Genomic DNA, 7,936 nt, shown 5'->3' with positions numbered 1-7,936 from the left:
CATACAGTGTTAAAACTTAATTTAGCAATTAAAAAAGATATCTAGTGAAATATCTAGTGAATATCTAGTGAAATATATCTAGTGAATATCTAGTGAAAAATATCTAGTGAAAGACATATTTACAAATGTTGTTATACGAAAAAAGCAGAATACAAAAAACAAAAACTACGTGTATAGAATTACCATATATGTCAATGTTTTTCATATGTTTGCATTTATATCTCAGTAAAATAGTTAAACATATTACTCTGCTACATAAAAGTACCTGAAATAAAAGTGGTTAACTCTTAAAAATAAATTTAAAATGACACAACTAGTAAATAATGGACTTATATAAATTCAAACCCATAGCTATCAGATGTAAAACTCCTTTAATTATAAGGCATAAGCTGATTTTAAACATGAGAGCATGTAATAGAAAGATTATTCAAGTAGCTTGCTTAGTCATGACAAAGATTACCAGCAGAATCAGACCAAAAGCCGAAAAAATAACAAGAATTTCATGCGAATGTTTATGCCAAACATTTGTCAAAAATGGCTTTTTAATGTTCATCATTCAGCTCTTTGAAACTAAATTGAACTCTTTTGTTGGACATATTTATAAATGTGATCAAGTTATTCTTAAAGTTATATTCATAATTAAAAGATATATTTTCACTTATAGACAATAGAAAAATTACTAATTTTCTCTCCAGTGCTCTATTCTGTTCTCTTGAAAAACATTTACCTTGTTGTAGTTCATTTGAACAATAGTCTGAAAAAGAGCTCATGGTGTGGAAAATAATTTCCTCCAATGAACTTGGGTCAGTAATTTTTCTTGAAATTAGATAAAGCAGCATGAAATTCAAGACTCAAATTGAGACCAGCTTGTTCAAACTCAGTTTTTCCAAAGCAAAATAAGACATAGTAGCAATTTCTTTTTCACCTTATTATATATTTAAATGTAAAATCACCAGCTACATCAAATTCATCTCAAATTCACAGACTGCCAATTTGTTTAGTTGAAATCTAATGAATTAGCTCTTGCTACATCAGCATAAAGTTATTCAACCTTGAACTGTTAACACCAAACAGAGCTTTTCTTAGTCTGCAAAATTTACCTCTTATAAGAACTAGCCACAGCTTTTTATTATCAGATTAATTATCAGAGAAAACATATTATTTCAACCTAAACAGCCAAGAGCTATTATTATTCTTTTTCTAACAAGAGAAATTTGACCTCCTATCCACAAGTTTCATATTCCAGAGTGAAGCAAGTTTATCATTTAATTTCCAACTAGATAACTTTAATGATCTTCTTGGCAGAGAGTGCAACAAACACTTTCATCAGGTACCTTAATGTAAAGCCCAGAAAAGAGGTTTCAGAATGAGAGAAAGGAGAAAACAACATTTCTCAATGTTTGCTCTGGAACTTGTGATTTGGTACCACCTTGGGGCTGGGAGGCAGAGAGAAGGAGGTGGTGGCGGTTATGATATTTATAACTGTTACCATGAGCAATATACTCATATACATTATATTGTTTGGTATTATCAAACCCACCAAGGTAGCATTATAATTCTTAATTTATAGACAAATAATTTGAGGCTCAAGAGATTAAATGATTTGTTGAAATTCATTCAATAAGTGGCACTGCAAGTATTTCAGTCCTTGCCTGATACCACACCTTTGCTATTTCCATTGCCTCATTCTGTCTCTTAAAATACATCTGCTTCTTGCCTCCTATACTCCCTAGGTCCACAAGAACTGACAAAGACTCATTCCCTTGTAGCTACACAAAGATAAGAACAGCCTTAACAAGATAATAAAAAGCAAGAATCTAACTATTACAATATCATGAATTACAGAACCTGAAACCTGGAACTTCATACCAAGTTAAGCAGTCCCATTCTTCAGTAATAAAGCTAATTAATTCTCATAAAGATATTAGGCTCTTAGATACTATTTAAGTCCAAGGAGGAATATATTAGAGTTTTATGAGAAATCCTGAATCTTGAGTTAATTAGACTTGACAAAAATTGATTAATTTTTACTAGAGACTAGTGAAATTACAATAGACTCTAAGCCAAATGAATACATATATATATATATATATTAAAGTTGAGGCAAGATTTGTTTTATTTACTGAAAATCTCCAGTACCTAACATTTTCATAACAATTAAATATTTGTTAAATCAAAGATAAATAGTATCCTTTATGCTAAACCTTTATAACTCTTAAAGATTTTGTTTTATAGTGTTCTAAACTAAATGACTTCTTTTCGAAGAAATTATTACTGGCTGGAAATAAGATTAGTTCAGGAATTTTTCGGGAGATCTCATCACTAGGAATACTTTAAGATCTCATTACACAGGTACCACTGAATTCAATAGGTCTCTGAGGACAATAATTAACACAACTTAACTAGAAGATTCAGTTGAATATTCATAAAGGGCAAATGTTATAGCCAGATATATTATACAAAAATACAGTATCTTTTCTACTATGACACTACCAATAGCAATGAATACCATTGATTTATTGATAGCTCTTTGAGCAAAAAGTAATCATTCATTAATTATAGCTAAAAAAAGAAAAAAATTACATTACCCAACCATAGAATATTCATAAAATATAAAACTTTATTCATAAATAAAACAGAGCTTGAATCTTAAGATTTCTTCATAATGTACCTTTTAAAATATTTCTGAATGCTTTTTAGCCACTGCAAAAGATTATAGGCTCCATGCAGTTTTTTATAGCATATGATTGGAATCTCAACCTCCTAGCATCATTAGGACAACTATTAGGGCATTAGTGTCATTAGGACAGCCATTAAAATTCTAGGTCTTATAAAATATAGCAAGGCTATCATATCCAGTATCAGTAAGCAAGGCATTTCAGACTAACCCTGCAACCCCCAAAGAAGTAAAATGTTGGACAAAATTAGAAAAAACAACAACAAACAAAAGCATTAAAGAACTAAAGAGAGGGCTGAAGTTAACTGAACCAAGATACAATAAGGGAAGAAGCTAATCATAAAGAGCTGATCACAAGATTAAGGAGTATTTTAAAATTTAGGACCCCCAAAAATAAAGAAACCTTGCTGAGACAGAATTCACCTCAGATTTTCCTCTTCTGTGGAATTTTATCACCTTAAAATAAGTAGCATATTAAATGAGGAGTTTATAAACCTGCATCCACTGTTCGATACATATTCCTGGTTATTTTCAAGTAAAATGTTTCAAAATATTAAAAGATAATCTCTAGTAGGTCTTTTGAGACTCTCAATATGTTTTAGCCAGTTAGTAATTTTCTTCTGCAGTGCTAAAAAGTCAATTCCTGACTTACTTTATACTCAGTACTAGATATGTGGTATATGCTTAAATAAATACTTCCTGCCAATATTGTGCTGCCAAAAATAGGAAATGAGAAAAAATTATATTAAATTTTCCTCTGATGCATATTTCAATAAATGTGTCGGGACTTATTCATGAATTTCAAATATATATTATGCCAGTAAACCTTTTTGCAAAGGCACTTTGTAAAATGCAATTGAAATTTGCAAAAATACTTTATCTTAAACTTTTGATTGCATTATGATCTATTACAACTTTTCCACAGTGTAGGTAATATTAAGTTTTTTTGCCCCTAGGCAAATAGTCTCTAGAGTTTGATATCTCAGTCAAAGATAAAGCCTGATACGTAAATTATGTCAGTGACTTCAAACATCAAGCTAGATGACATCAAACATTTCAGGCTAGATATGTAAAAACCTCTGAGCTGCCATCTTCTTTCTGAAATCAACCAAAAGCAAGGAGAGAAAGGAAGTAAAAATGGAAATTTCATTTTATAACAACAAAAACCCTTGATATTCAAATTCAAAATAAAGGAAAAAGGGCTACTGAGTGGAATGCACCTTGGACCAAGGTAATGGAAAAAAGGAAAAAGGAGACAAGCTGTTCACCACTGAAAAACTCAGGTAGAGAAGGAAATTAAAACCAACAACCCTAGTTTGGACCACCTACAACAGAAGGGATGGAAGCAGTTACAAGAGCTTTCTGCTACCTTGTTGGAAAATGAATTTGCAGGGGAAACAGAGCTGAAGAAATAGACACATTCTTTGTAACTACTGCAGCAAGACAGAGAAGAAGCCCTGAGTAAATCACTATACCTACCATCCCTTGGTCAAGGATACACACACACATATACACACACACACATACACACACACACACATACACAATTTTTTATCCTATGGAGTTCCACTGAGAACCAGGGAGATTTCCTGCTAGCCCAGACTAGGTCTGGTTCCAGTTCTATACCATCTGTTCTATACAGTCATTAAAAAGTAATAATTTATAATAGCCAGCTCTAGAGATAAGCAAAACAACTTTAAACAGGAAGGTCAGTATCATATAAGTATGTTTGAGGAGAAGGGACATATGTATACCTATGGTTAATTCATGTTAATGTGTGACAGAAGTCAAATCAATATTGTAAACCAATCACCAATCAATTAAAAATAAATATTTTTTAAAAAATTGCACACACACATACATAGCACATATACAACTTTTTAATACTTCTTATAATCCCAAATAAAACAGGTAAAGACATTCAAATTTCCTGTGTGTTCAAGTTTTCCATAAACTCTTGCCCTGAATTTTCTTTCTAACAACAGCAAAAAAAAAAAAAAAAAAATCAGTAAATAAACTCTATGGTACTCTCAGACAGACCAATGGACCAAGCCCAAAAGGAGTCCCACAGATACATAAAAGCTAAAATTTTAATAGAAGTGACATTGACAATATGTGAATGAGAGGGGAATTATTCAATAAATTGTATGCAAACAATTTTATAGAGGAAAAATGAAATCAGAATCTTACATAATCTTTCCTACAAAGATCAATGTCAGATGAATTAGAGATTTAAAAATGAATGTCAAAGTTACAAAATATTTCAGAAGAAAACAGGAAATATCTCTGTTACCTGGGGGTTAAGAAGAAATTTCTCAAACAAAAAGAAAACTTTCTTTTTTCAGACAAAAAGAAAATAAACTGCAAAGGAAAAGATTAATATATAAGTCTTCATTGAAATCGAAATTATGCTTATCCAAAATATTATAACAAGAGTGACTATATAACCCAAAGTGTTCAGAAATTAAATACACCATAATAATTGAAAAAATGTTAGTGAAGACAGAGAGAATGCCTTCAAGTCAATGTGAAAATTGAAATTAAACCAGTAGAAAATTTGGGGGAAATTTAAGTATCGGCAACTCTAGCCACTTATATGAAAAGAAGATAAAAATGGAAATAAAGACTTTAAAGGTGCTCACCTTCATCAACCATTGTGCATGCTCAGTTGCTTAGCCATGTCTGACTGTTTGTGATCCCATGGACTATAGCCCACCAGGCTCCTCTGACCATGGGATTCTCCAGGCAAGAATACTGGAGTGGGTTGCCATTTCCTCCTCCAGAGTATCTTTCCCACCTAGGGATCCAACTAACATCTCCTGCATCTCCTGAATTAGCAGGCATGTTCTTTACTACTAGCATCCCCTTGGAGAAGGCAATGGCACCCCACTCCAGTGTTCTTGCCCGGAGAATCCCAGGGACAGGGAAGCCTGGTGGGCTGCCGTCTCTAGGGTCGCACAGAGTTGGACATGACTGAAACGACTTAGCAGCAGCAGTAGCAGCAGCAGCAGCAGCAGCAGGGAAACCCTCATCAATCATCAGGGAAATCCAAACTAGAACCAAAGTTCAGAGTGAGACACCATTTTACTCTGATTATAGTCAAAAAAATTTTTTTCTTTAATGTGATAGCATCAGTGCTGGCAAGATTGTAAGACCCTGAGAACTGGCATGCACTACCAATGAGACTGTAAAAAGACACAACCATTTGGAAGTCAATTTCACATTCTCTAAAGCCGAGTCTGACTCTTTTGCAACTCCATTGACTGTAGCCTACCACGCTCCCCTTTCCATGGGATTTCCCAGGCAATACTGGAATGGGTTGCCATTTCCTTCTCCAAGGGATCTTCCCAACCTAGGAACTGAGACTGTGTGTCCTGCAGATTCTTTACCACTGAACAAGCAGCAAGACTACAGCACCAAAAATGAGTTGAGAGTCATATAATTTAGAATAACTTTAAAAATAGATGAATTTTTTAAAGAGTTCAAAATAATAAACACTATACTTGAGGGTGTTCTCCTAGTGCTGAAGGCTTACCTTGGGATCTTTCCAAGGGTAATGGTTTCGATGGTAATGGTTTCGATATTAATGTTGGAGACGCTTGGTGCACTTTCAGTCATGGAGCTGCTTCCATAAGCTAACTTGCAATAAACTCTCAGGTCCTCTAGAAGCAGGATCTATTCACATGTAATGATTTCAAATTTTTTCCCCAGGTACCTATGAGCACTGTGACCAAGCCCAGACTCTGAGGGTATGATCTCATGATCCTGAGCAAAAGGCAGCCCCATCAGGGGAAACTCATAGAGTATTAACGTGGTTTTCATATTCAAACAAGAGGTGACTGGGGACCCCTTGAGGACATCCCAGACGTTGATGGTATAATCGTTGTGCCCAGCAGGATACACTGAGGGAGAAGTCCACGCTGGAAGCTGCCCAGAGGCGATAGAGGCAACACACACATCATCTGATCCCGAAGCAAAGGCATCTCCACCCAGATTAGTACCAGACACTGTTGATGTCAGATTCTTGTGTTTGAAAGGCCTGCACACACTGTCCAGGGAACATGTCCCGCCCAAAGGATTTCTTGTCACATCCCTCAAACAAGGTGTTCCATGTCTCTGAGGGGGCCAGGTCCAAACAGAGTACATCGGTCCCATGCCCATGAAAAGCACGGCAGCCGCCGCCTGCTCTCCACTTTCCACAGGGCACACGTGCCATCGCTGCTGGCTGTCAGGATCTGCACATCAGAGTTGGTGAAGCCGCAAGCTGACAGTCGGTGTGCATAGCAACAGACTTCTTTTGGCAGCCTTGTTTCCATTTTTGTCAAACGTCAGTAGATACACAGAACACTTATTATCCAAACCACCGTATGCAGTGGCACGTCCCAACAGGGCGTATGCACACGCCACCACTCACTTGCAGTTCATCGCAACTCCGCACTCCTTGTTAGTAGTGAAGGAATCCCACACTACCACCTTCCCATCCTGCAAGGAGGTCACCATCCTCCTCTTATTCTTGAACCAGTCCATGCACAGAACCTTGTTCCCATGGCCTTTGAGGGTCCTTCTGGTCTTCATGACAAACTGTTCTGGGGCCTCCACGTGCTCGGCCACCTGGTGCAGCTCCAAGTCGGGCAGCTTGGCCCTCTCCTCCTCAAGTTTGCCCTTGAGGCTCTCAGCCTCACTCTTGAACGACACCAACATGTCATTTTCATGTAGCCCGTAGGCTGCTGTCTTCACGCGTGGACCCGCCTGGAGGGAAGCGGGATGCGAGTTAGCAGGCGGCGAAGGCGCGGACCACAGCACCGTAGAAGTGGGTCCAGCTGCCTCCCCATCCTCAGGCACATATCCCAGAGCAATGGATTTAATCTTTCTTGCTGACAAAGTCCCTTAATATTTTGAAAAATGATAAAACTTCTTGCCAATTTTTAAATTGGCTATCATCTTTAATCAGAAATGTTTGTAATAGTTCTGAAGGATGTTAATTCCCAGTTAAATATAAATACGGCATTATTAAGTAAAACTGTTACATCTCTCTTTTTACATGTGTCTAAGGAATATGAATACAAGAATACATTTTTTAACCAACCATCCTTTATTTGAAAAAACTTAAGCTTTTCTTTAGCATTCAGAAATTTAACATGTCATGTTTCTCCTTAAACTTGTATCTCTATTTCATCTTCCTCAAATAATTTTATCCTAAAGGAATATATTTTATATTTGGAAGTTAATCAGTAAAAAATATATGAATTTAGAAGATAA

At 35.9% G+C, this 7,936-nt stretch overlaps 1 pseudogene; it reads right to left on the bottom strand.

Annotated features, from left to right (window-relative positions):
* Positions 1 to 6,392: 6,392 nt before the first annotated feature.
* LOC113888663 lies at positions 6,393 to 7,563 on the bottom strand (annotated as a pseudogene).
* Positions 7,564 to 7,936: the final 373 nt, after the last annotated feature.

Source organism: Bos indicus x Bos taurus, unplaced genomic scaffold (assembly GCF_003369695.1).
Source record: "Bos indicus x Bos taurus breed Angus x Brahman F1 hybrid unplaced genomic scaffold, Bos_hybrid_MaternalHap_v2.0 tig00000767_arrow_arrow_obj, whole genome shotgun sequence".
In the NCBI taxonomy this organism is placed as follows: domain Eukaryota; kingdom Metazoa; phylum Chordata; class Mammalia; order Artiodactyla; family Bovidae; genus Bos; species Bos indicus x Bos taurus.
The sequence above is the reverse complement of the archived record's forward strand: the minus strand, read 5'-3'. Positions and strand labels throughout refer to the sequence as shown.